Source organism: Benincasa hispida, chromosome 11 (genome assembly GCF_027475165.1).
Source record: "Benincasa hispida cultivar pf3 chromosome 11, pf3_genome.v1.1, whole genome shotgun sequence".
Lineage (NCBI taxonomy): Eukaryota > Viridiplantae > Streptophyta > Magnoliopsida > Cucurbitales > Cucurbitaceae > Benincasa > Benincasa hispida.
Window position 1 is genome coordinate 12,307,061 of NC_143488.1, and position 27,076 is coordinate 12,334,136.

General features: G+C 34.8%; 1 long non-coding RNA gene and 1 other non-coding gene across 3 annotated transcripts in view; both read left to right on the forward strand.

The window, feature by feature from the left end:
• Positions 1 to 25,923, forward strand: part of LOC120091973 (uncharacterized) — a 34,135-nt gene extending 8,212 nt beyond the window's left edge. The window contains exons 5-6 of one of the 2 annotated variants that reach the window (XR_016524632.1): positions 24,704 to 25,347; positions 25,428 to 25,923. This is a non-coding gene — a long non-coding RNA (uncharacterized LOC120091973). Of the gene's footprint in view, positions 1 to 24,703 lie in introns of both variants that reach the window. The other variant, XR_016524631.1, reaches the window with a different exon arrangement.
• Positions 2,089 to 2,195, forward strand: LOC150032388 (small nucleolar RNA R71). Its single transcript, XR_016524931.1, has one exon. It is a non-coding gene; the product is annotated as a small nucleolar RNA R71 (small nucleolar RNA).
• Positions 25,924 to 27,076: the final 1,153 nt, after the last annotated feature.

A 27,076-nucleotide genomic window follows, 5' to 3' on the forward strand; every position in this document is an offset into this window, starting at 1 on the left:
CATGAGGTGACTATCTTAAGACTAAGTTGACTCTAGGATATATGAAAGAAATAGGAGCATATTTTTCATCATTGAAATCATACTTGGCAAAGGAACAGAATGCGGTAAACTACTAAATTTATCTATGTCAAATAATTGTGGTGATCAAAGAGGATGCTTTGATAAAACTTTGAAAACTAAAATGCAATGTGATAGCGCAAAATTTGAAATAAAGATAAGGAAGAGTACACCCCCAAATTTTGTGCTGTCGCCCGCATTGTATTAATGCATCCATCTTTGTGGCGATCTCTCTTCTTTGGGTTGCGGTGATGGAGTAGGATAAGTACTTCGTCGTGTAACAGCTCCACAATCCAGCGCCTTGATCGTTACTCGAAAACAGAGAGAGGGTCAAATAATTTTTAAACAAAACAAATGGTATTTTTTTTTTTTTTTTAGAGTAAGAACAGTGTAGATAGATAATCAATAAAACAAAGTAATTGCGATAACGGATAATAACGAGTAAGATAAAAGTGTATGCAGTATTTGATGCGGGCAAAGGATATTCAAAAGGATTGCGTCCTTGATGATGTTGAATTATATAATAACTTAGGGTCCGCTTATTCCAGGCTGGTTTGTTCACGTCCATGGTGGCTTTTCTCTATTTTCTTTGTCCTCTGGGATCTTTACTGCCTTAATCTGGAGTTTTTCCTCATGAATGTTCATTACAATCTCCCTCTTGCGCACATCAATTTGAGCGCGACCGATCGAAAGGAATGGTCGTCTAAATATGATGGGCGCATCTTCATCCACTTTATAATCTAAAATGAGGAAGTCTGCCGGAAAGACGAATTTATCAATTGAGATTGCGACATTTCTCAGCTCCCCTTCAGGATATATTATAGATCTGTCCGCGAGCAGGAGAGTTTCTTTTGTGGGCGTGAGTGTGCCGACATTCAATTGTTTGAAGATTGATAGTGACATTATGTTTATACTTGCCCCAAGATCGCATAGTGCTTGGCTACTGTAGGTCCCTCCGATAGAGCATGGTATCGTGATGATTCCTGGGTCGCCCATTTTAGGTGGGATTATAGCATTTTGCGCTGTAGCCACTGTTGCGAACTTTTCTTCCTCATTGTGTTCCTCTTTCAATCTTTGCGAAGTTTCTGGTGGTGGAACTTCTTCTGTCTCAAGATCTAGAGGCTTAAGGTTGGACGCAACTTCAGGGTCTATTTCCTTGGGCTTCTCCAAACTATAGGTCAACGAGTCTTTGGTTGTCACCGCATTTAAGTTGGTCGTAATGTGCTTATCCCCTACTTTCGCAGTCATGTTGTCGCTTAGCAAGGAGACTGCTAAACATTGTTCCTTCCCATTACCCCCAACATTGCGAGGGAGCTCAGTTGAGCTCGGCAACACTCCTTACGATCTGTTTTTTAGTTCGCCCGCAATTTGTCCCATTTGGATTTCGAGATTTCTAATGGAAGTAGCTTGGTTCTGAAGCACTAATTCATTTTTCTCAATGTATTGCTTCAGCAAGCTCTCTAAGGACGAAGATTGTGGTGGTTGTGAGCTGCTAGCTTAACTTTGCGCTAGACCATTGTTTTGAGGAAAAAATCTGGGTGGCTCTTCTTTTTGTGGCATAGGTTGGAAGCTTTGTTGTTGATTTTTTCACGCAAAATTGGGTGGTTCCGCCACCTGGGGTTATATGTATTGGGATAGGGATTATCTCTCATGAAGCATACCGACTGCGAGTTTGTTGGGCATTCCTCCATCGGGTGAGCATCACCACAAATGATACAATTTGTGGTTGTTTGAGTGATTGCGCTGACCTGCCCTTTCTTTGCTCTCGTATTATTAATTGCGATGCCTTGTATTAGACTCATCATCGCAGTCATTTGATTTTACAGGGATGCGATGACCCCATTGTTTGCGTTATTTTCTTTGATTCTTAATCTCTGACCACTTTCCTTCCAATCCTCGTGATTTTTGGAAATGAGATCAAGTATACTCTTTGCCTCCTCATATGTTTTGTCGAGCAGACCACCAGCAGCAGCGGTCTCCGAAGAGGGATTCAATCCTTGGTACAAAATCTCCATTTGTAGGCAATCATGTAAGCCATTGTGTGGACAGTCTCTCACCAGCCGCTTAAACCTCGCCCAAGCATCACTGAGCGATTCGTCATCTTCTTGTTCAAATATTGTTATTAATTTTCTTCTCCTAGCGTTCTTAGTTGGTGGGAAATACTTCTTCATAAACTTTTCCACCACCTGTTCTCATGAAGTTATCTCCCCCGGTTCGAGAGAATATTAACATTTCCTCACCTGATCACACAAAGAAAATGGGAACAACGTTAGTCGAACTTCTTCGGTTGAGATATTCAGGAACATAAAAGTATTGCAGATTTCTATGAAGCTCCGGAGGTGGGCATGTGGGTCTTCGCCACGCCTTCCTCCAAACTGCCCAGCAGCCTGGATCATCTACAACATTCACGGCTTCATTTCAAACCTTGATCCATCTAACGCCGACCTCGTGATTTCTGGGGAGAAATCATAAAGGTTAGGTGACGCATAGTCTCAGATGGGTCTATTGCAGTCATTCGCCGAAGGATGGGGTTGGCCATTATATTATTCGCATTAGCGGCCCTTATATTCGGTTACTCCGCCATTCTTGGTGTTCTTTCTTGTTATTATTGGTGGTGGTCTCTTAATCTTCTTTTGAATGTCCTCTCAATCTCTGGCGAAGAAATCAAAAAAATTACCGTTAACAAACTATCTTGCCGAAGTCCCCGACAACGACGCAAAAAACTTGATGCGTTATTTTATATAGTAAAAATATGGATGATATGCGTTGATGGATTGCGTTGTGCACTCAAGTTTCCCTAGTGAAATCCAAGTGTAAATTCCTCTGAGTTGCCTGGTAAGTCCAGGGTTGAACACAGGGACTTGTGAAAATAGTTGCATTGGAGATTTTCATGAAAACTTGCGGTAACCAGTTAATAAATAAGTGTTGGGTTGTTATTGCATGATGAAAATAATAACGAATGCGGAAGAGTTCGAAAAGAGTTGGTAAATGGGAAATACGATGAATATGAGGTGAACGGGTTGAGAAGGGTTTCGGCTAACACTCCCTAGGATGCGTTCATGCTTTGCGATCATGCAACATGCATACAATAGTAAACCACTTTTCGGCGTGAATGCCATGACTTCTAAGGATAAAACGCATGCGATAAATATGCGATAAGTCTAAAAGGTTACACATAACCTTTATCTCTATATGTGTGGTGACAACATGACATTCACACAAATATGCGACCACATAATATCATTCCTATTCCCAGGATGCATGCGATGCAAGTTGACAGAGCTAGGTTAGAATCTGGACTCGAAAGAGCAAGATTAGGTTTGCGTAAACAAGAGATAGGGACTTAGAGACATTATGTTTAAGAATCTATGCTTAATGGACGCAATTTAACACATTCTATCAACGTAATCTAACATTGTTTAAGAATTTAGCATTATGATAACGTGCATTTCTGCCCGTTATCAGTACCCGACGTTGAGAGTTGGGAAACGATTCCATGTTCTATCAAATAGTCCTAGAATGCGGAGTCCAAAAACTCTCCACCTCGATCTGATCGAAGTGTTTTAATTCGTTTATCTAATACGTTTTCAACTTCAGCCTTGAACTCTTTGAACTTTTCAAAGGATTCAAACTTTCGTTGCATAAGATAAACATACCCGTACCTTGAGTAATCATCAGTAAATCTGATAAAATGCTCATAGTCACCTCGGGCTCGCACATTTATAGGACCACAAAGGTCATAATGTACTAACTCAAGAGGCTCCTTGGCTCTAGTACCTTTTCCAGTAAAAGGTCGTTTAGTCATCTTACCCTCAAGGCAAGATTCGCACACAGGAAAAGAATTTTCTTCTAACTCACTTAGAAGTCCATTCTTCATCAATCTCTCAATCCTATTGAGATTGATGTGCCCTAAACATAGATGCCAAAGTTGGGCATTTTCTTTTGGAGAAATTCGTCGACGTTTTGATTGAGTCTGTATTATGGAGGGAATTAATGGCTAACGGCCTTAGCACATATAAATTCGATTCCAGATTTGCTATGCAAAGAATAACACCATCTTTATGAATAAACGCTTTATTCAAATAAAAAGAAACAGTATATTTACATTGCAATAAACATTTTACAGAAATAAGGTTCCTTTTTAGTTCAGGAACAATATATATATTATTTAAAATAAGAAACCTATTCTATAAAGCTAATTGGAGCCCTCCCATTGCCACAGTTGAGACGATGTGCTTGGTGCCTACTTGCATCGTCATCTCACCAGCCTTCAGCTATCGCCAAGATCTAATCCCCTGAAAAGAAGAACAAACATGGTTAGTGGCGCCTGAATCAATTATCTAGGCAGAATAATCATTCTCCACTAAACAAGTTTCAAGTACAAGTAAATCACATTTACCTTTATCCGCCTTGGCCTTAGCTTGACTGCTTTCTTCTCTTTCAGATACCGAGGACAGTTCCTCTTCCAATGTCCATCTTAGTTGCAGTGGAAACACTTTCCCTTAGCAACCTGTGGACGCCTCCTTGGGGCGACAGGCGGTTGGTTAGCAGGTGCTTTCCCTTTACCCTTACCACCCTTCTTTTTCTTCCCCTTTGCAGAGTTAGAAGAGGAAGGTGCAGACTTCGTTTCTGAGGTCAAACCTCTATGGAATGTTCTGGAGGATGAAGCAACATTTGCCTCCCCTTATGCCTCTTCTTACTTTTCAGTAAAGATTGGTATGTCTGCAACTCGTTGAGGAGAGTTGTAAGGTTATACTTCACTTTGTTAAGAATCACATTACTAATAAAGTGCAGGAAGCTCTCCGGCAAAGAATGTAGGATTATGCTAACCTGGATGCCCTCATCAATGGTAGACCCATTCAACTCTGCCACATTGAAGTTGACCATCATGTTTAGCACATGTTCACGAATAGAGGTGCCTTCTTGCATTTTGGAGTTGAAGATGTATTGATGCATAAGCTGTTCAGATGGTTGTCCAAACATCCTCTGCAGGGACTCCATGATCTCACGCGTTGAGACCATAGGCTCATGTTTCTTGGCCAAGGCTTCAGAAAGACTTGCCAAGATGTAGGCTCGGGTCTTCTCATTTGCCCTTGTCCATCGCTCGTATGCCTCCCGAACATTTCGAGCGGCATTTGGAGCTGGAATAGAAGGACAATCCTCCGTGAGAGCGAACATGAGATCCTCGATGATTAGGATTTTTGTGATCACGTGTTTCCATGTTGAAAAATAATCGCTAGTTAGTTTTTCGGTGCTTAACAACGATAACGTGGCTATTGCCATTTTGAAAATGTTGCTGAAAATACGAACAAAACTTTATTAGATTTTGCTAAACCACTTTTAAACCAATTAGTTTTGCAAAACAGTTTCAAGTACCCTAAGTTATAGACTTCTATTTTGCAATGATGCCCCAGTGAGGCAAGACAAACGCCACCGGTGGGGTGATTAGTTGCCTTTTTGTTGGGATGAGACATTCTCAACCATTAGATAGAACCAACTCTTGGAACTAAACCTAACAGCCACCGTTTTTCGGTCTAGAATCGTTAACATTTAACTATTTCGCGTAAGTGTAACCCCTCGCTTTCGGTGCCAGAGTCCCACCCTAATGCGCTTACCGTAGGGAGAAGACAAATTAGGACAAGAGAATAAGTTACCTTATCCTCTTACAGGAGATTAAATAAAGAAACACGCAAAACTGCCATCCTTTAGGGGGACACTCCCAGGGTGTCTTGAGGCAATGCGCAGTAACTTTATTCAACCTAACGAGGGAGACCGAGGGATATGTTGTCGCACTTCCCGCTCCCACTTACTATGAACATTCTCTCCATCCACCTTGATATTGATCTACCCAAACACCATCCGTTGGAGGGACACGCCAAAGGTGTCGCGAGGCCGATGATAGATCTCATTGTGTGGACTATTTAGGAGAAAAGTGAAAGGTTTAAGTGAAACATTTCATGCCCCAAGTACCTCCCACTGAATGTTCTACCTAGGGATTCATTAACCTAGACAATTCGGCTAATGATTTTAGTCTAAGTCATTTTTTTAAACTCTGCTCATAAACAACATTTGTCTATGAAATATGTACAAGTTCAAGTAATCACATTTAAACACTTTAATGGATTGTCCTTAACTTGCATGCATGCATTAAATCTATCTAATTCACCTTTCCAAGTAAGTTCCTAGGTAGAGGTGTTACGTTTCCGTCAACTTAAATACCTCAGCCTAGATAGAACCCGCCTTGGACAAAAGGTCCCTTATAGATAGATTTGCTACACTTTAACCTTTTATTTGCCAATTTAATCCCATTAAACTGATTAAAAGATTAAAGCCTTATGGTTGCTAATCGTATTAGAACCGTGATCTTAGGTCTATGTGATCCAAGTTTTAAACACTTCAAAACCATGAATTAAACCTAAGTGAGCATGCATGTCTTTCTTATTTCTTTTAGTTCTAATTTCTCTTTAACTTTTAAAAAGAAACAACTAAAACCATTGCACACAACGAGGCGTTTATAACAATTATAAATTAACCTATGTGTCATGCTTCATGCAATGTCTGGTCATTACTATATATAATTTTTATATAACGCGTAATAACCAAGCAGATATGCTATCATTCATCCTTATACTATAACAATTATAATATAAAGATGATGCATGTCAATGCTTTTTATGCATGAATAAATATAGTTCTTATATTATATGATGCATGAGCATACTCTTACATAATTCAAATCATGCTTCTCTAAATTATAAAAATTATAATAAAGAGATGATGCATCACCATTGCATAACCTAAGGTGAGATTTACTATACGTGCATACCATATGACACATAAAACATACATCGCATGCAACAAACAAATGATTAATGGACCGGGATGAGCCTTTACACAAAAAAAGGGGAATGAAAAACCCTATCTATTACAATTTTCATTGAGCAAACCAGTTCACAGGCGAATCGGGTCTTGAATTGCCAAAAGGTCTTCATCGTGTAGCAAACTCCAGCAGGTAGACGATCGTTTAGCGTGCACTAGACGATAGGAGCAAAAGTAAACGATTGCATAGACGACGACGAGGCTGTGAAGCCTGACTGTTCATGCGATCGTGTAGCGCGACGACAAGTAAACGATTTACCTTGAGTTACTAAGCGATCGTTTAGTCAGTTACTAAGCGATGAAGCTTGCTGACCTAAACGATCGTCTAGCGCGCACACTTTAATCGATATGCGAGCGTCTCATCGTCTATACGATGCGTGCAACCAGGTAAACTTTTACCCTGCGATGCTAAGCGATCATTTAGTCAGTTACTAAGCGATGAAGCTTGCTTACCTATACGATCGTCTAGCACGCGCGCATTAAACGATACTCAGCAATCGCGTACCCGATCGTCAACCAGATACGACCAACTCTTGATCGCATACCCCATAGTTTAATCGATGTGGTAGCTTGCTGACCAAAATGATCGTCTAGCACGCGTGCTTTAAACGATATGCGAGCGTCTCATCGTCTATACAATGCGTGCAACCAGGTAAACGATTTACCCTGTGATGCTAAGCGATCGTTTAGTTAGTTACTAAGCGATGAAGTTTGCTTACCTATACGATCGTCTAGCGCGCGCATTAAACAATACTCAGCAATCGCGTACCCGATCGTCAACCCGATATGACCAACTCTTGATCGCATACCCCATTGTTTAACCGATGCGTTCAACCGTGATCACATACTCCGTCATCTTCACGATGCGATGGACAATGGCTGCACTTTGTTTGACTTTTTTTCTCGCCAATTGATAATATTCTTTGTTTTCGAGGTCGGCTTGCTGGACGCTTAACAACTGGAGGTAATATACTCATGTCAATTCTTATAGGCTTCCAATTAGCATGGTTCCCAACTGGACGAATAGAACCAATATAACACGAAATCAAGGTACTTGTCAAAAAATACTTATGAACAAATGAGTAAGTATCCATGTTGTGTCCACGAATAACGGCAAGTGCATGGGCACATGAAATTTCATTAAGATCCCAAACACGACAGGTACATGATTTGGAATCTAAATGTACCATAAAGTGATTGCTTCCATCAATCACTTGAAATTCGACATCATTAATTGCATTAATATGAGAAAAATGATATATAGACAAGAAATTATTTAAGATCTAACTATCTGAGCCTATCAGTGATAGAAGTCTATCCTTGATAGAACTCAATCACTGATAGACTGTGCAATATTACCCATGAAAACAAGTAACTCTTACCGTGAAGTTTCTTGATATCTAATGTTGTGTCCATAATTTTCCATTAGGTCAGCTAGTCAAAATAGATTTCATACAATATGCAACTTTACTTTTATTATAAAACCATTTTTGAATTGTCTAATAGAATCGAGTAGTGATGTCACATGTAAATCTCTAAGCTCTTTTAGAACTGCATTTAGACATTCTGAAATGTTTGTAGTCATCATCTGATATCTTCTCCTTTTGCAATACGCACGAGCCCACATCTCGAAACCAACATTACTAAGATAGTCTCGTATGTGAGGATATATAGCCTCCATCCATCTCATATTCAGCTAAAGATCAACAATAGTATATGCTTTTCCACATCTAAAAAAAATATTATCAATAGAAGAGTCCTTATATGTCAACTTCAAACTTTTCAAAAGGTGTTGCAAGTAAACACAATATTCAGCCATTGGAAAACCGTTTTGAACACCTTTTATAATACTTAAATGTCGATTAGATATAATAACTAAACCTTCTTGATCCCTTAAACTTCTCTTTATATTATCAAAAAATCATCTCCATGATGCATCATTCTTGCAGTCTACAATACTAAAGGCAAGAGAAAAAAATCTGATTATTACCATCAATTGTTGACGTCGTCAAAAGAGTTCTACCATATTTACATTTCAAAAAGGTGCCGTCGACTGATATATTTGCCTACATTATTTTCACCCCTCAATACACGATCCAATTTCCATAAAACAATACTTAAAATGTCCCTCGGAATCAGTTTCATATATAGTGAATGAACGTGCAGTAAGATAAAAAAAAAGATAAATCAAAGAATAATTACATGTTGTTTTATAATAGATCTATCACTAATAGACCAAATATCAGTGATAGACCAATAATATGCTCATTTACTATAAGAACTATAATTGATAGACCAATATCATTGATAGACCATATGAGTTACAAGTCTATCAAATGCTGATTACATATTCATTGAAAACTTGATTGATGATATATAAAAGATAGGAGAAAAAAATAAACCTGGATACATTTCTTTTAGCTTTGTAAAAAATTATGGGATCAAAGCATAAGATTCATTTTCCTCACTATTCAATGACTTCATAATATATTCTTTCGCCCTCCAAGTTTTATAGTAGCTAACATTTACCCAAAATTTAGTACTCATGTGAATCATAATATCATCCAGAATCAAATGGCCACAAGAGCTAAAATCATTTATCATACAATCACCTATCAATGATGAAGATGCTTGTCTATGAGAAGTTTGAATAGCATTTATAGAACAACTATGATTAGAAATATACTTCCTAAGTTTCCATAGATCCCTACTCTTATAACGAGATGCACGAACGTACCATTGACAATCTTCTTGTGAGAACTTCAACACAATTGATTTAGAATTTGATCTCACAGTCTTGAACTCAAAGTTGTTCTTTATAGCTATATAGTAAAAAGACTTTGATACTATTTCCTTACTAGCAAACATATCCTTCTCTTTCAAATCAAATGTAGAAGACAAACTATTAATATGAACATCTGTTAGGATGTTAAAATCATCATTAATGGGAGAAGAAGAAGACACAACACATAAAAAGTTATCAAATCTACTATTGGAAACTCCTAAAAGAATATCAATGGTATGAACAACTAATGGATGTCTTGTACTTTATTCTTTAACTAAATTCAAAAACCAAGCAACATTGTTACCTACATGAATTTCAATCACAGTTTGAATGCCATTGATATCAAAATCCAATAAGATCAACTATTGTATTGAAGAAATAGATACATCCAATTGAATTTCCTTTAATATCAAATTCACAAAACTCTCAAAACACATAATCTCATTGACCAATACGCCTTTAGTCTTGTAATTTAATTAATTATGTTTATCATCCCATTGTCCACTATGAGACACCACTACTGCAATCATATTTCCAAATCACTGCAAGAAACAACAATTAAACTCATAATGTTGATAGACTAGTAGAATAAATAGAAACCAGTATTTATCAGTGATAGACTAATATAATTGATACACTATGATATGTATCTACCATCAGTAGACTAATATCAACGATAAGAAGTTCATGACTAATAATATCAGTGATAGGAAGTTCATGACTAATAATATCAGTGATAGGAAGTTCATGACTACTAATACCAGTGATAGGAAGTTTATGATTACTAATATCAGTGATAGGAAGTTCATGGCTGATTGAAAAAAAAAACCTAAATATAAACAGAACAGAAATTAAGTTATGAAGACTGAAAGGAAAAATTAAAGTAGATTAAATGTGTAGACAAGATCAAATCGACTACTAACATCAACATACTTCAATTAAGATCAATGAAACCTAAAAAGGTACAAATCGCCAAAAATTTAAAAAATTCGAATGAAATCGAATAAAAAACTGAAGAAGAAGACCTAGACATGGGAGAAAGAACGACATGAGAAAAGGATGAAACAATACAAAATCGTGAGTAAGAAATACCAAACCGTGTGTAGAAAAAACAAATCGAACGTAGAAATATGAAATCGCGAGCAGAAAACTGATCAATCGTTCCTCTCAGAATTGAGCGTCGAAGAATGAAGAAGACGTACCTGGAAAATGCACATTAACTCGACCAAAAAGAAGATAGATGAAGAAGAAGCGGGAGACTAAATAGCTGAAATAGATGAAGAAGATGATGAAGGGCAGATCCAAAAGGAAGAATACGACCTGAGAGAAGAAGGTTATTTTAGGAAGGGGATGAAGGTTATTTTAGGAATTAAGAAAAAGTAAACATATTTGTCAAAAATATTTTAGATATGCAATTAGTTTTAAAAAAGAATATATATTTATTTATTTATAATAAAAAAAACACCTGCTATAAATTTCCTAATTAAAAACTAGGTTTAATAATTTAGTATTTTCTCATAAACTACAAAATAAGTATAAATTAGTAAATAAATGTCACGGAACGTTGAAATTAAAAGTATGATTTTATAAAATGAGACCATACCAGTTAGAACAATTTAAAATTAAAAGATTTTTATTTATAGGTTTCAAATTTTCAAATTGATTTTATTTTAGTTATGGAATTTTATATTTATTTTGATTCAGAAACACTTTAAAATTTATTCTTGGTCATTAAACTTTTGACACATTTTTTTAATACAACAGTAGCATTGATAGATCATATTAATAGATGGACTAATTTAACCTTTTAAATAGAAGTGAAAAAAGGGTCAAAATTAGAGAGATTCATTTAACTCGTAGGAATCTGTCCAAAAAATCCCTAATCACATGGGAATGGGGGATGGAGGGGGAAAAATTTTCTCCCGATTATCTAAACAGATGCGGGGATTATATGATTTCTAGCTCTCGTCCTTGCCCGATTTGTCTTTTAAATATATATTCCTATGTATTAAAAAAAATTTGTTCATCATGGCCCCCCGAACCACACTACCCCAAGCCTAAAATTCCACAACTAATCTTTATCCTGCATTTCCCATCCAAAAAAATTTTCTTTAATTCGGTCGAAAATTTCCATTGCACATCTCTATATTTTCGTTCATCCAACTTCTTTTTTGCTATTATACTGCCATTTGAATTTGTCAATCGAGTGTAATTGATTAATTTGTTTGTCTTTAAAATTTCATCTGGTTGAGAATTAATTAAAAATTGTTAAAAAATTAAAAAATTAAAAAGATGGAAAACTTTTTCCACGAGGAATCTCCAATCCAATCACCACAAAATTAAACAAAAGTTTAAATACTATTTTGGTCTTTATACTTTTGATTTTTGTTTATTTTGGTTTTTATACTTTTAAAATGTTCAATTTGACTCCTATACTTGTTGAACATAATATTTAAAGGAAGGGAAATTATCCTTAATGATAAAAATGGCTAGTGAGAATTGTAAGAAAAGAAGAAAAATAGAGAAGAATTAAAGATAAAAAAAATACTAATATCGTGAGAAAATTTTCAAATAAAATAATGATTTGTTAGAATTAGTTTAATAATTAGTTCATATGTGGGTAACAAATTAAATAACAATTATATCTGGACTATTTAACCGATATTTTGTGTGATCTTAAATTATGGGTCAATAACTTTTATATAGAAGTGTGGTTTGTTGTGGAGAAACCAACCATTAATCTAGGAAATTATGGAAATCGTAAGATCAATTTATAAATATAAGATTATGGTCTCCAAAATACTATGTCTCTTTAGCCTCATATTCCCATATGATAGTGAAGATTTACCATTTCAACTTGAATTGCATATTTGAGGAAGACATACAAACCACATAACTTTTGGAGTTTATGATCTAAATTCTAGGTAATCTTAATGCTATCGGAAAAAACCTATAATAATTAGATATAATTTAATAATAAAGATAAATCAATTGTTGTAAAATAAGATTAGTGCAAGTCCTAAACAAGAAAAAAAAAGAGGAAGGTAAAGAGAAGAAAGTAGGGAGAATAATTGAACTCAATTGTTGGTGCGTATTGTTAGGGTAATAGTCGGTTCGATTTATTGGTTTTGAGGTTAATAAGAATCAAACAAAACCAATCGATTTTATAAAGAAGAGATCCAAACTATTATCCAATAAAGAACAAAATAAATGGATTGATTATTGTTTGGTTTGATTTATTATCGGTTTGGTTCTCGATTCTTGACTTTTTCTTTTCTTCCAAACTTTAATTCTTATTTCCACTTTTATTTTGAATAGGTCATTTTTATTAATTCTAAATTAAAACTGAGTCCATTTGTTATTTGTAGATTGACGATGGACATTTTTATTTTTTTTTAGTACTTTTTAAATAAAAAAACATGCACACCCCATAATAATGGATCTGTTTTTCTAAACAATGATACAATTCACAAACACATATAAATCAACAATAATAATCAAAACACTTCAAATTTAAAATTAATGGGTTTAATAAAAACAACTTCTATGAGTGATCCATGTGTTGGACCTTAAGGATAATTTAAAAAGTTTGGAATTTTAGATGAAATGAGAGAAATTTATACAAAACAATGTTGGGAATGCAACCAAAGTCTCACGTTGGTTAGATAAGAGGAGGATCATGGGTATATAAGTAAGGATGACTATCTCCATTGGTATGAGACCTTAAGGTTTATGCTCAAAGAAGATGAGCGACGATGTACCCCATGAGTACTTATAAAGGGGTGTTTTGAGCTAAGGAGTGGAATAGTGTAGTTATGAAGTCTAGGAAGTTGTGAACTAGACCTACAAACTCCTTGGGCCAAATAAGGAGTGGAGTTCACAAACTCCTATTTCTCTACTCCAACTTGTCAACTTATTTAATACATTTTTATCTCCTTGGTGTTTATTGATTTTTCTCATTAGGAGATTGCTTGATTTTAAGAGGATTTATATATTTTATGTATGAATGAAATTGATTCTCATATTAGTTTATTGATGTGTGCCTCTCTTAGGCATATTGTTTATCATTCTAGGGGAATAATTGTCTTTGTTATAAAATCTTATCGAAAAATTTGTTTGATATTTGTATCTTCAAGTTGATATGTGTTAAATATCTTCTCGTCCCTTATTAAGGGAGAGTATTCCATTGATTTCAAAAGGAGGAGAAATTTGTGAAATTATCATAAATAGAATTAGCCTACACTTGATTGTTTTTTGTGATGCCTCTTGAATTTGCATATTGTTGCTCATTTTTAGAAGGCATATTGATAGGAGAAGAAATATGAAAAATATTGTGTTCAAAATTTTAGAAGAAACATTCATGTCTTTATGTTATTTTTCATAATTGTCATTTTTTGATTGATTCCAAAAGGGAGAGGTAATTAGAAAAATGAAAGTTTGTTATTATTGAAATATACAATGTTTTCAAGTTAATTGATGAAAGAGTAAAAAACATACAAGTGAAAGCAATTAGGATCTAAAACACTCTAATTACATCAATTTTATGGATTAAGCATGCTTGTTCAAATCCGAAAAAACAAAACTTGAAGAACAAATCTTGATGTAGCTCAAAATTGAAGCAATTCTCTAGATGTTTTTGATCACGAACACTTTGTGGACCATCGTTAGAGTCTTCCATACTATTCTCCAGCCTTAGAACGGATTGTGGGATCCAAAATTGTGATGATTTTTTTATGGAAAAGTGGAGTTTGAGAGAATTTGGAGCTATCTTTGTTTGAGAGGAAATTCAAGCTTCAAAACCAGCCATCTAGCTTTAAATATCAGCATTCTTTCTTCTATTTGAAGAAGAAATCATGCAAAACCAAATCCATCGCAAAGTGACACCAAATTTGAGATTAATTAGTGGGAATTGAGGTATTTAAAGGAGGTTTAATGGGAAAAATCCATTACCTCCAAAATTCATTTAATTTTAAATTTCTAAAGTTCAATTTTAATGAATTTTTCTTAATTTTAAATAAAATTATTTTAAAAACAATTTTAAATAAAATTATTTCTAAGAGTTAATTTTAAATAAAATAATTTTAAATAGTTAATTAAACAATTTAATTAAAAATATTTATTTAATATTAAATATTAAATTAATAATAAATTTACACCAATCCTGACTATGAATCCCTATTCATGTGCTTGATCTTTAAATCACATTTAAATATTTCCAACTCTCCATATTGTTTAATTCATAATTAAACGATAAGACATTAAGTATATCAAATATAATTAATGCTTACTTCCTAATAGAATGTGAACGTTTCAAATTTTCTCATCACACTATTCTAAGGTTTAGTCCGATATGTGCTAATAAGGGGACCTAATGGACCAATAGATCATGAGTACCAACGATCTGAGATTAATCGGCTAAACTCTTTAACGTAGTTAAACCGAGACATTCCACTGTAGCTCTCTTCACTGTAAATAAATTTCTGTCCACTCAATATAACCATGATTAGTAAGTCGATCCTTTACAGGTTGTTTTTAATTACAGTGGGTCAAAATTACCATTTTACGCCTGTAATTATATCTTGTTCCTTAAATCCCACTCATCCTCTAATGAACAATTGGTTTGTGATCCAATCACTAAACCGAGTCCCTCTCGGGTCAATGAGAGGATGAAGCCCTTTCATGTTGGGATTGATGTCCTAAATCTAGTGTATCTCGTGGTTTGTAGTTTTGTTAACACAAATTATTTATCTAATAAAATCAAAGGTATTTTATTTGACATTTAGACAACATTAATTCAATTCAATAAACTAAGATCCAAGGTTATATGATGTCACTTGAACAGTATGTGGTTAACATACAGGTGGTTCATGTTCAAGTAATAACCTAAAAGGTCTGCAGTATATGGATGAAGACTGGGTACCTTATCCTAGTAACACTGCAGGTACGCTCCACTTTGTAATTGTTACATGAGATGTAAGTGTTACAAATACCATGAACCATATTGTTCATGTAAAGACATGTGGGTGGGGGTATCCTGTATAAAGAAGTTTATACATAAACCAAACCACGAAATAATTAGTTTTTCTTTATAATACCGTTACTTGAAGAAACTAATATTTCACGAGGATGAACATAGGAGATTTGACCTTAATCTTGAGTAAGTTGTGAACTCCTGTTTATGACGACAGTCCTTTGATCTGTATAGGTGAGTGACCATGATAGCCGACTCAATAAACCTACCATTTTAGGGATTTGTCTGATTAGAGAGTTGGGAATACAACTACACAAAATGGAATTCACTCCTTTCCATTCCTTTGGAAAGTAGATAAATTAGTCCCTTAATAGCTGGTTTCAGGTCTTGAACAATGAGGCCACAACCTCTCACTAGCCTGAAAGATGTTAGTTTATATTTGGACTATATAAACTGTTTGTTCATTAGAGGAATCAACGGTATTTAAAGAGTTAGATGTAACTGTAGGGGTAAAACGATATTTTGACCCAGCTGTAGTTATGAGCATTCATGAAGGGTCATTGCTTTGTTGATTGGTTATATCCATGGACACAAAAATATATCTAGAGTGTGAAGAGTGCAGCTATCAATCTTTAGTGGAGTGATCAATAGTAAATGAATATTGATTAATTGGATTAAAGAAGTTTAATCAATTAATCTCACATCATTGGAGCTCTTAATATGTAGATCCATATGATCCCCTTGTTAGTTCACTAAAGCATAGTAATAAGGAATGATTTAAATTGTACAAATCAAATGAGGGAATTTTATATTAATGAAATTGAAATATAATGGTTAATTATATATATAATCTATAATCCAAATTATGTAAGAGAGATATATTTGAATAAGATTCAAATATTAGATTTATATGAATTGGATTCTTAAAGAGATGTATACATATAAATATATGATATTTATATGTTAATTAACTCCGTATTAAATATGATTTACCTGATTAAGTAATAATTAAGAAATAATAGAGATTAGAGGTTAATCTAAATATATGATACTTATGATAATTAGTTAAATGTATATTAAACAGGATTTAATATATGGTCATTTAATTAATGTGCCAATGAACTAAATAAAGATCATTTAATTAATTAGCACTAAGGTATAAAGGGAAATACTTAGAGAAGGGGTTAACCATTCTCCATATAAATATATTTTTATAGCCCATTTAGGGCAAGAGTTTTGATCACAAAAAAAAAAAAAGAAAAAAAAAACTAGCCTCCAAGCCTCCACCTTCCCTCTAACTTTTCTCTAAAAATTCTCTATCATTTTCCTCCTAAAAAGTTCTTGGAGACCACTCTTCAAAGTTCTTTAGAATCCTAGAGAATAGCAAGGTAACTTTGTTGGTGGTATCCTTCTTCATTGGAGAAGTTCGAGATTGTTGATAACGGTGGAAGAGGAAAGCTAGAATAATCAACAAAGGTGAGTTTTGGTTTCTTCTCTTTTTCCTCTTTTCTAGCATGCTTATAGTTTTGTTTGAATGTTTATCCTACAAATGCATATTTTATTTTATTATTTTTATTTCTATAAAAATTGAATGTCTAAATGCAAGGCTTTCACACACTTCCACGAGAATTCAATTCCTTCAGTTCAAGACCCGAAATCAACATTTAAGAGAACAACCTATCTACTATCCCTAGAATTGGGTAGGAACGAATTCCATCTTGCAAGACTATGTCTCCAACTATCTACTCGATCTTATCCCTAAAATGATAGACTTATTGAGTCGGTGAACTCGGGCCACTCTCACCCATGCAGATTAAAGAATAATCCCAAATAAACAGGAGTTCATAGTTAGCTTAGGATTAAGATCGAGTTACCTAGGTTATCGTATTAAAATAGCCAGCCTTAACAGTAAACAACGTTATAAAGCAAAAGTGACTATTTTATCACTTGGCTCCTTCTAGGAAGGACAAATATTTAACGTTGATTGCTCGATGTGACCTGTTCCCTGTCAAGGTACAAAGAAATTCTCGTATTTCTTTGGTCCCTTCTTGGATGAGTCAATATAACCCAGTAAGGCTATAAGGTTCTTCATCTTTTAAAGAGAGCCAGACAGGTCGAATTTGAGTTTTTTGGAATAAGGAAAAAAAGGTAAAAAGAAAGAATCAAAAGACTCAAATGACTCAGAAGAGTCGAAACAAAGAAAACACTCACCAGACTCGTGAGGACTAGGGGAACAAAACTCAAATATATACGAAATACTAGGAGTTAGAACAGGGCGAGGTCTTTCAACCTCTAACGCTATCACCTGGATGTCGTTCGGTTTAAGCTTAGGATCCTCTTTAGCCTTAAAACTGGGAAGCATGTTGTGATGTCCTCTTCATCACGAGAGTAATAGCACTCCATTAGGAACTCTGTGTCCGAGGTACAGACGATGGGCTGATCTGGCACACTCTCCAATCTTTTCATGACCTTTGTCAGCTGGGCAACATGGTCAATCATGTTTTGTAGCTGAGCTTGAACGTTCTGTTTAAACTGAATGGAGTTGTTAGTAAGTTTAAGAACTCCAATATCATACCTGGGCACCAATCTCCAGGAAGTGGTTCCTCCTCCACCGCACCAACATGGACTACCTTATGCTTCTGAGCCTTTGGAAAATCTAAAGAATGGTCTGACAATGACTCGTTCGGCTTTCCAACTGAAGTTGCAAGCTGAGTAACAAGGTCAATTAAACTTTGCAAGTTAGTTCTAGTCTTTGCCTTGGGCCAAATACTCTCCTGCTGGAAGCGCTCGAGCTCTTGCTTCCTACGGAGGGTGTCCTACTCAAGCTTAAAAGTACTATCAGGAAGCTCCATAACCAAAGCCTCTAAAGACTTACCTGACCCTGAAGACTGAGCATGAGTCGACTAGTGTGGTGCTGTGAAATCTTGGTTGTCAAAGCTTTGCTGGCATCATGAGTATCTATGGTCAATAAACTCCTCCTACAAAGAATGGTAAGGCTCGTAGTCCAGATGACCATAATACCCCTCTTTGGAATGACCATGTGGTACTTGACTCCACTGCAACCTCGGGCCTACTGCCTCTGCTTGCTGCGAACTCCACTCCATCATGTGGCCGACCAAGGCGGTCAACTGAACAATGTGGTGGTCAAGGCCACTTATATCGTCGTCAAATCCTACAACTTGGCTTTCAAACGTCTAAGATTGATTTGGATATCCTATCATGCTCAACCGACACAAGAAAGAAAACAAATCAAAGCAAAAAAAAAAAAAAAAACTTTAACTAAAAACTAACTAAGAAGAAATAATTGGCTTCCCTGACAATGACGCCAATTTGATAAAGCTCGGTGTTTATCGTCGCCCATAAACACTTGCTAGTAAAATAATATTTATAAATAACCGAACGCACTACTTATACTAACTGGTAGTACAAGCAACAAGTTCGGGGTTAAATCTCAGGGAAGCACGGAAGATTAGTTCCTTGAAGTGCATTTCTAGTTAAAGTGGTAAAATGGGGGAAGGAGGGAAGGGTACGTATGAATTGAAAAAGGAAATGGATAAAATAAATAAAATGCAATGAAGTAAAAAGATAAAAATGCAATTAACTACGAAATTCTAGCTTAAGGAAATGGAATGGACCAATGCAATTCTTGTTCATTGAGTTATTTAAATGAAATTTTAGGTTCTTGACTATGCCTAGCCCAATTGATTGGAATCCCAATCAATGGTCCTAATTACCTATTTAATTGAAATTCATAGAAAATGAATTTGCTCCATACAAATTTGCAAATCGCATTAAGTTCTAGGAATAACGCTAGGATGAGTGTTCGACTTCCAAAGCAGCAGAAGAAGCTATTTGACAGTAATCTATTAGGAACTTCGGAAAAAGACTGGAAAGTCAGGAGTATTTCGTACTTTTATAGTCTCTTGAATACGGCTGTTCAGGCTAGCAACTGATTCTCCGGTAAGATAGATTCAGTCAGTTCTGGCCGGCATTCAATCAAGAAAGAAAAGAAATGGGCTGAGCTAAGTCAAGTTTTTTTTTTCCAAGTGTTGTAAAGATGGGCGTCTAATCAAACAGTCAATGTGGTTTCTCTCTAGGTTGATGGGAGCAATACTATTTATTTTACACAATGAATTACAAGCCTAACTAACCTATTGCTTCCTTTGAGATTAACCTATAATCATATATTATAAGCTATCTCTAAGCATTCAAATTACACAATAAATTATTGGTTGTCAATCAATAATGAAATTATGAAATTCATAAACACAAAATTCAGATTGAAACCCATTGACAAGAATATAGAAATTACATTCAAACAAAACTCCCAAAAATTACATTATTCAAAATTCCTAAACTAGAAAGCTAGGTTTTATCTTTCCATAGAGATGAAGAAGAGAAGAACCCAACAATATCTTCACTAATTACATGGGATTGGGAGAAACATGGAGAAAAATACAAGTGAAGAGGTGAGAAGAGGAGAAAATTGGCATAGGTGCCGATTGGCGATTCCCTACCTTAAATCGAAGAGAAAACATTTTATACAGCAGTTGCAGTGTTGCAATGCTACAACCCCGCAACAGACAATGCACATGCCTCTATTCAAGGTTCGTAGCATTACAACACTACATGTAGCATTGCAACGCTACCCTGCTTGTACGAGAATGTAAGGCTATTGCCTTTTAGCGTTGCATAACGCTCCTTTTGAGCATCGCAACACTCCGATTAGGGGCATAATGGTCCTTTCACATCTTTTTGAAGCTCGATTACTCAAATTAGCTCATAATTGCTCCAAATTAACCCCGAACATTAAGATTGATTCTATGTCCCAAATGTTCGATACCTATAAAATCATTAAATAAACACATTAAACATAGTAAAGACCTAGAACTAAGATGAGAAAAATAACACATTTTTGGTGTTATTAGTCGCCGTTAATTTATTGGAAGCAAGTAGTTGAACTAATGAGCTAATCATGCTAAAGATATAAACAAGTTTTATTAGTGAATTGTTGTTAAATACAATCAAGTTTTAGCAAAAGTAACAATGTACCCATATAACTCATTATTAATCGTCAACGATACTTCAATGAGTTAGAATAACCGCTACCGAGGGATAGTCAATTACACCTTCATTGAACCAAGACATTTTTGATTAAATTCTAATACTAAAATAACTCTTCTTCCTATAGCATTTAGTTATGCTTGTTTGGTCTAAAACTTAATAACACTTAGTAATTCTTGTAAGTGTAACTCTCCATTTTAGATCCCAGTGATCAGTCTCAACAAGCTACCGAATGGAAGACAATGCTGAGAATGGACCTAAGAGACCCTATTCATTTATGAAGTTTGCAGTGTTCCAACCCCCACAACACGACCCTTCGAATGGGTGGCCGCTCTAGGACGACACGCAGGCGAAGCATGGGAATCTCTCGGTGAAACCTAATGGAGGAGACCATAGGATGTGTTGATACAATTCCTTCTCCCACTTACTATGAACAACTTCTCTATTCACCTTGTTATTGACCCATGCAAATACTTTTCGATAGAGGTCGCACCCAGGGTGACGCGAAGCCAAGTATAGATCTCACGATGTGAACTTTTAGGGACGTGGGAACTAAAAATATTTTTTCTCCCATTGAAATGTTCTAGACGGTTTAGGTATATTTTTACATAGGTATATTGCGGCTAATTAAATACAATCTAAGTCTAGGTATGTATCCGAGTATAAATCTTATATTCGATTTAACCTACGATGTCTATGTCATAAACTCCTTTTAACACCTCACATTACTCACACATGCTCATAAAATCGGGTTTTAACATAACTCAAGAACCGACTCGATCCCCAGCCAACAGGTATTCTATAAACCGTCAACTTAAGTACCTCAAACCTTAGTAGGATCTTGCTAGATGAGTTATCTTGTAACCTTAGTCTTACAAGTTATCGACCTATTTTAACTATTCAAACAGGTTGTGGTTGTTAACCCTAAGTGAGCATGCAATTATCTTTGGTATAGATTTTAAATGTTTAATTTGTTTTATAACACTTATAACTTTGACAAAATCCATAATATACATCATTTTTTTCATAAACCAATTTAACAACTTATATCAATTCTCATCAAAAGCTACACATGCATACTATATATTATAACACTTATAACATATTTTCAATGCATGAATCATGCTTATCCTATTGTGGGATTTTAAATCTATATGATGTAATTTATGCACAAATAAATTTAATTTAATTAAAATATACATTCATAATGCATAATAATAAAGTGGACCAATTTTGGCATTCTAGGCTATCAAGCAACTAAACTATTACAATAATAATTCCAAAAATTTCTTGAACCGCTCCCAAACACTTCAAACTGGCCTAAACCAGGTGAAATTAGCTTGAACTGGACCTCTAAGGCTTCAAATGGGGTAGAACTGGCTGGATTGTGGATGAACCGAACCGAATAAGGCTTAACTAGTTCGACTGGACCGTTCTTCCTTCGTGCGCGCAGTTCTGAAAAAAATATGAGCAACGTTGCAATGCCGCGTCTCGGACAGTAGCTTCCTGTTTTGGCTCCAGCTGCGTCTTGCTCCAAATTTCTTGAAATTATAGCCTAACTTTAACTCTAATGACTCTAGCAAAAATACAGATTCTTCTTCACACATTAAAGCCCATAAACAATTGGGCAATTACAATAATTACAACAGATTGAAGCTCATTTTGATGCCAAAACTGTAATATATCCAACTTTACCAAACAACAACATCCATCTCAGTAAAATTCACCTACCAAGCTTAAATTAATGGAAATTGAGTGCTTAAACATGCTTTAATACCACATGTAGGAGTTAGCAACATGCAAGCGAAAACAATTAGGATCTTAAGCACTCTAATTTCATTAATTTAAGAATCAAGCATGCTAGTATCAAGTTGTAAAAGCAGAGTTAGTGAAGCAAACCTTGGTGTAGCTCAAAATTGAAGTAATTCGTTAGTTATTTCTGATCAGGAACAATTTGTAGACCACCGCTAGAGTCTTCCCCTCTATTCTTTGACCTTAGAATAGATCAATTTGTGATGAATTTTAAAGGGAAAAATGAGTTTGGGAGAGTGGAAGTTTATGAATTTTGAGAGAAGAATTTCAGCTTCTAAAGCTTCTAAGAAAAAAATTCAATCTCAACATTTACTCTTCTATTTAAAGAAGGGAATAATGCACATTCAATTTACCTCCGATTGACAGCAAATTAAACACCAAAATAACGGGATTTCAGGTGTTAATCAAGTGGGAAATCGGGGAAAAACTCACTAAGTCCAAATTTTTAATTTCCTAAATTCAAAATTTAAATAAATTAAATATTAACTTATTTTAAATAAAATTAATTCTAATAATTAACTTTAGATAAAAATAATTTTGAATAATTAAATAAATAATTTAATTAATATTAATTTAATATCAAATATTAAATCATAAAATTAACTTTAAATAATTAATTAAACAATTTAATTAATAAGATTAATTTCATATCAAATATGAAATTAATTAATAAACCAATCTCGATCACGAATCCCTATTCATGTATTCAATATTTAAATCAGATTTAAATATTTTTCAACTCTCCAAATTGTTTAATTCATAATTAAACAATAATTCGTTAAGAATATCAAATGCAATTGACTCTTACTCTCTAAGCTGAATTTGAACAATTCAATTTCTCTCATCACACTGTTCTAAGGTTTAGTCTGATATGAGTGAGCACGGGGACCTAATGGACTTATAGATCATCAGCTCCAACGATCTGAGATTAACCGACTAAACTCTTTAACCTAGTTAACCAACATTGTTTAACTACCGGGACACTCCACTATAGCCTAGTAGCTGCACTCTTCTCACTATAGATATATTTTTGTTCACTCGATATAACCATGATTAGTAAGTCGACCCTTCACAGATTTTTCGTAATTATAGTTGGGTCAAAATTATCATTTTATCCCTGTAATTACATCTTGCTCCTTAAGTCCCACTGATCCTCTAATGACCAATTGGTTTGTGGTCCAACCACCAAACGGTGTCCCTCTCAGGCCAATGAGAGGGCGGAGTCCCTTGTTCAAGACCTACAGTTAGCACTTAAAAGACAACCTATCTACTATCCCTAGAATTGGGTAGGAGTAAATTCCATTTTGGGGGACTATGTCCCCAACTATCTACCTAGTCTTATCTCTAAAATGGGGGACTTATTGAGTCGGCGAATTGGGGCTACTCTCTCCCATGCAGATTAAGGATAATTCCGAATAATCAAGAGTTCATAGCTGACTTAGGATTAAGATCAAGTTACCTAGGTTATCGTATTAAAATAGTCAGTCTTAACAATAAATGATGTTATAAAGTAAAAGTGACTATTTCGCGGTTCGGTCTTATGCAAGCTCATTAGGATGCCCCTACTCGTATGTCTCCATATGAACCGTTTAGGATCACATCATTTGTATCAAATACAAAGTGGGCTGCATCCATAGTGTCCATTGGATAAGGTACTCAATCTTATCTATATACTATGGACCGTTTTGACTATTTACTCGAACTTGATCCACTTTTATAACTCATCATATAGTTCAAGTATTCATGTATTGACCAAGGGTTCTTAGTTTATTGGATTTAGAGTTTCTAAGTACAATTCACATATTCAATAACATCTTTATTGAATAAACCTCAATAACAGCTTCGAAAAGAATTCGTGAAGAGATTAGTCTTCAAGGATAAGTGGTCTTCAGAGCTCTTATTTCTCTTAATTTTCTATATAAAAGCCTGCTTATTTTGTTATGTAAATATTGTTTCTATCTTATATGTTTTTCATATGTTCTGTAAAATTAGAATTAAGACATGACCGTTTCCTCTACGAGTACTCACATATCCTTTCCGTACAGAATTGTTACGAACAGGAAATAAAAATATATTTAGTATATTATAAAGTATATGATAACTAGTCTTACTTATGAGAAATTTTCTTTGAGAAGGTACAAATAAAAATGGTCGTTCACACCTTGTCAGATGAGATATTGTTACTTCTCCAAAAGATAAGGGTGCTCTTGGCTCAACAAGTTGAAAGTTACAAACGCTGCCTTGCTTAGTAAATGGATTTGGAGGTCTCTAAATGAAAAAGACAACCTATGGAAGATTTTTATTGATGCAAAATATAAATCCATACATCTGGGTACCATCCCTAACCCGTGTAATCGAACTAGCTCTGAATCTCCTTGGTTTCACATTGTCAAGCAGCTCTAAGACCAAGTTTTCGATCATTCCACTTGGCGTATATATGGAGGAAAGGGAACTTTATTTTGGTACCATCGTTGGTCTCTTGGTGGACATCTTCATCAACTGCCCAGCGATTCTTTACACTAACTAATGATCCACTATTATCTGTTTGTGATGCTTGGGACTCGAATACAAATAGTTGGAACCTGTACCTCCTGACGACCTCTGCTTCAGCGAGAGCAGGAAGCTTCGAACTCCTTTACTGCCCTATGGACTCATCCTATAAATGATGAGGCTGAGGACAAAATTATCTGGAATTTGGTTGGGGATGGTATTTTTTCTGTAAAATCCCTTAAAATTCATTTTCATGGACACACGGCCAGACCCCATGACATAAATCCAGGTAATTTGTGGTTTATGCTTATGCCAAAAATTGTGAATTCTTCGTATTGACCATCTTCCAAAATGGCCTCAACACCGCAGACAAATACCAACAAAGGAACTCATCTATTTGCCTTAATCCCAATCGGTGTGTTTTATGTAGAAACAACTCGGAATCATTGGCACACATTTTCCACTCCTGCAGATTTTCCTCCAAATTTTGGGACAATTTTTATCAGGGGAATACAAGTCACCATGTGCGATCTGTCAACATACTTCTTCATCATTTCCTCCAGTGCAAGACGAATCTTAAAGCTTGGATCTTAAAGAGCAACATTATGGCTGCTATCCTTTGGAACATAATGCTTGAAAAAAATAGAAGAATTTTCCAAGATGCTAGCTAAAATCAAAACAACTTGTGGGATGATACCTGGCATCCCTTTGGAGTACCAAATCATCGTTGTTTTGTAATTATGATGTCTCTACTATTACCCTTTGCCTTTCCCCTTCCATATTTATGCTCTTTTGGCTTGACCTCTAGCTCTTTGTATATAACTTTACTTTATTTGAATGATATGGATTCCTATCCTTGGGGTGTGATGAAGGTGCTACAGAGGTATCAACCTATTTGAGATGTCCTGGTATACCCCCTAATCCCACACTCCTTTAGTTTCTTGTTAAAAAAAAGAAAGAAAACCTAATTTTTTAATGATAAGTATAATTTCTTCATATTGTCTATACCTTGTGAGAAGTTATGTCATTCATGAGTCTGGTAATTACTCCAATTGCTTTAAGAAGCATGGGGTTACCTTGAACCAATTGGAGAACCTCTTCTGAAGCAACCGTTCTTAAATCTAGGAAAGACATTAATGAAACCAAAACATAGATGCCAATTGAAATGACACCAATTTTCATGTATTCTTCTATTGTTGGCACATATCCGTCCTTCAACCATTTAGCTTCCACCAAATAAACTTTCCATTGCCTTTTTATCTGTTCCCAAAACTCCAAACAAAAATAGAAAGAGATAATTTTAAATTTACCATAATTCATTAGTTTAGAATTTTTTTTTTGTTGGTTTTTTATTATTTAACATGGTATCAAACTAAAACATTCAAAGTTCAAACACGTGTAAAGTTATTTTCTCTCATTTTAATATTGAATTTAACTTATTAGTCTTTCAACAATTTTTTAAGCCTACAAGTGAAGTTTTCGAGTTTATTAGTATTTTAACCGTCTTCTTTTCAGGAATATATATCAGTATTTAATTGTCTTCTTTTTTATTAGTATTTGAACTTTGAATGTTTTGGTTTGATACCATATTAAATAATAAAAAACCAACAAAAAAAAAAATTTAAGCCCAGAAGTGAAGCTTTCGAGTTTATTAGTATTTTAATTGTCTTCTTTTCAGGAATATATATCAAACCAATATATTAAAATAATAGAGAATAATTTACCGCTTCTTCTAAGCACTCAAATGCAAACGGAATATTGTTGTTCATGCATGTATTTTGTTCAATTTTTCCATAAAAATTTGTTAGGAAAAAAACGTGGAGGATAAATATGAAAAATGAGAGATATATTTTCTATTCAACTAAGCATGCCTTTATATAGACTTACAAACATAACCATAGAAATGCCAATAGTTACAAAAATCTCATAACTCACATAACTCCTATAATTAAAAATGTCATCAAATGCTCATAACTCACATAACTCCTATAACTTAAAAATCACTATTGATTACAAAA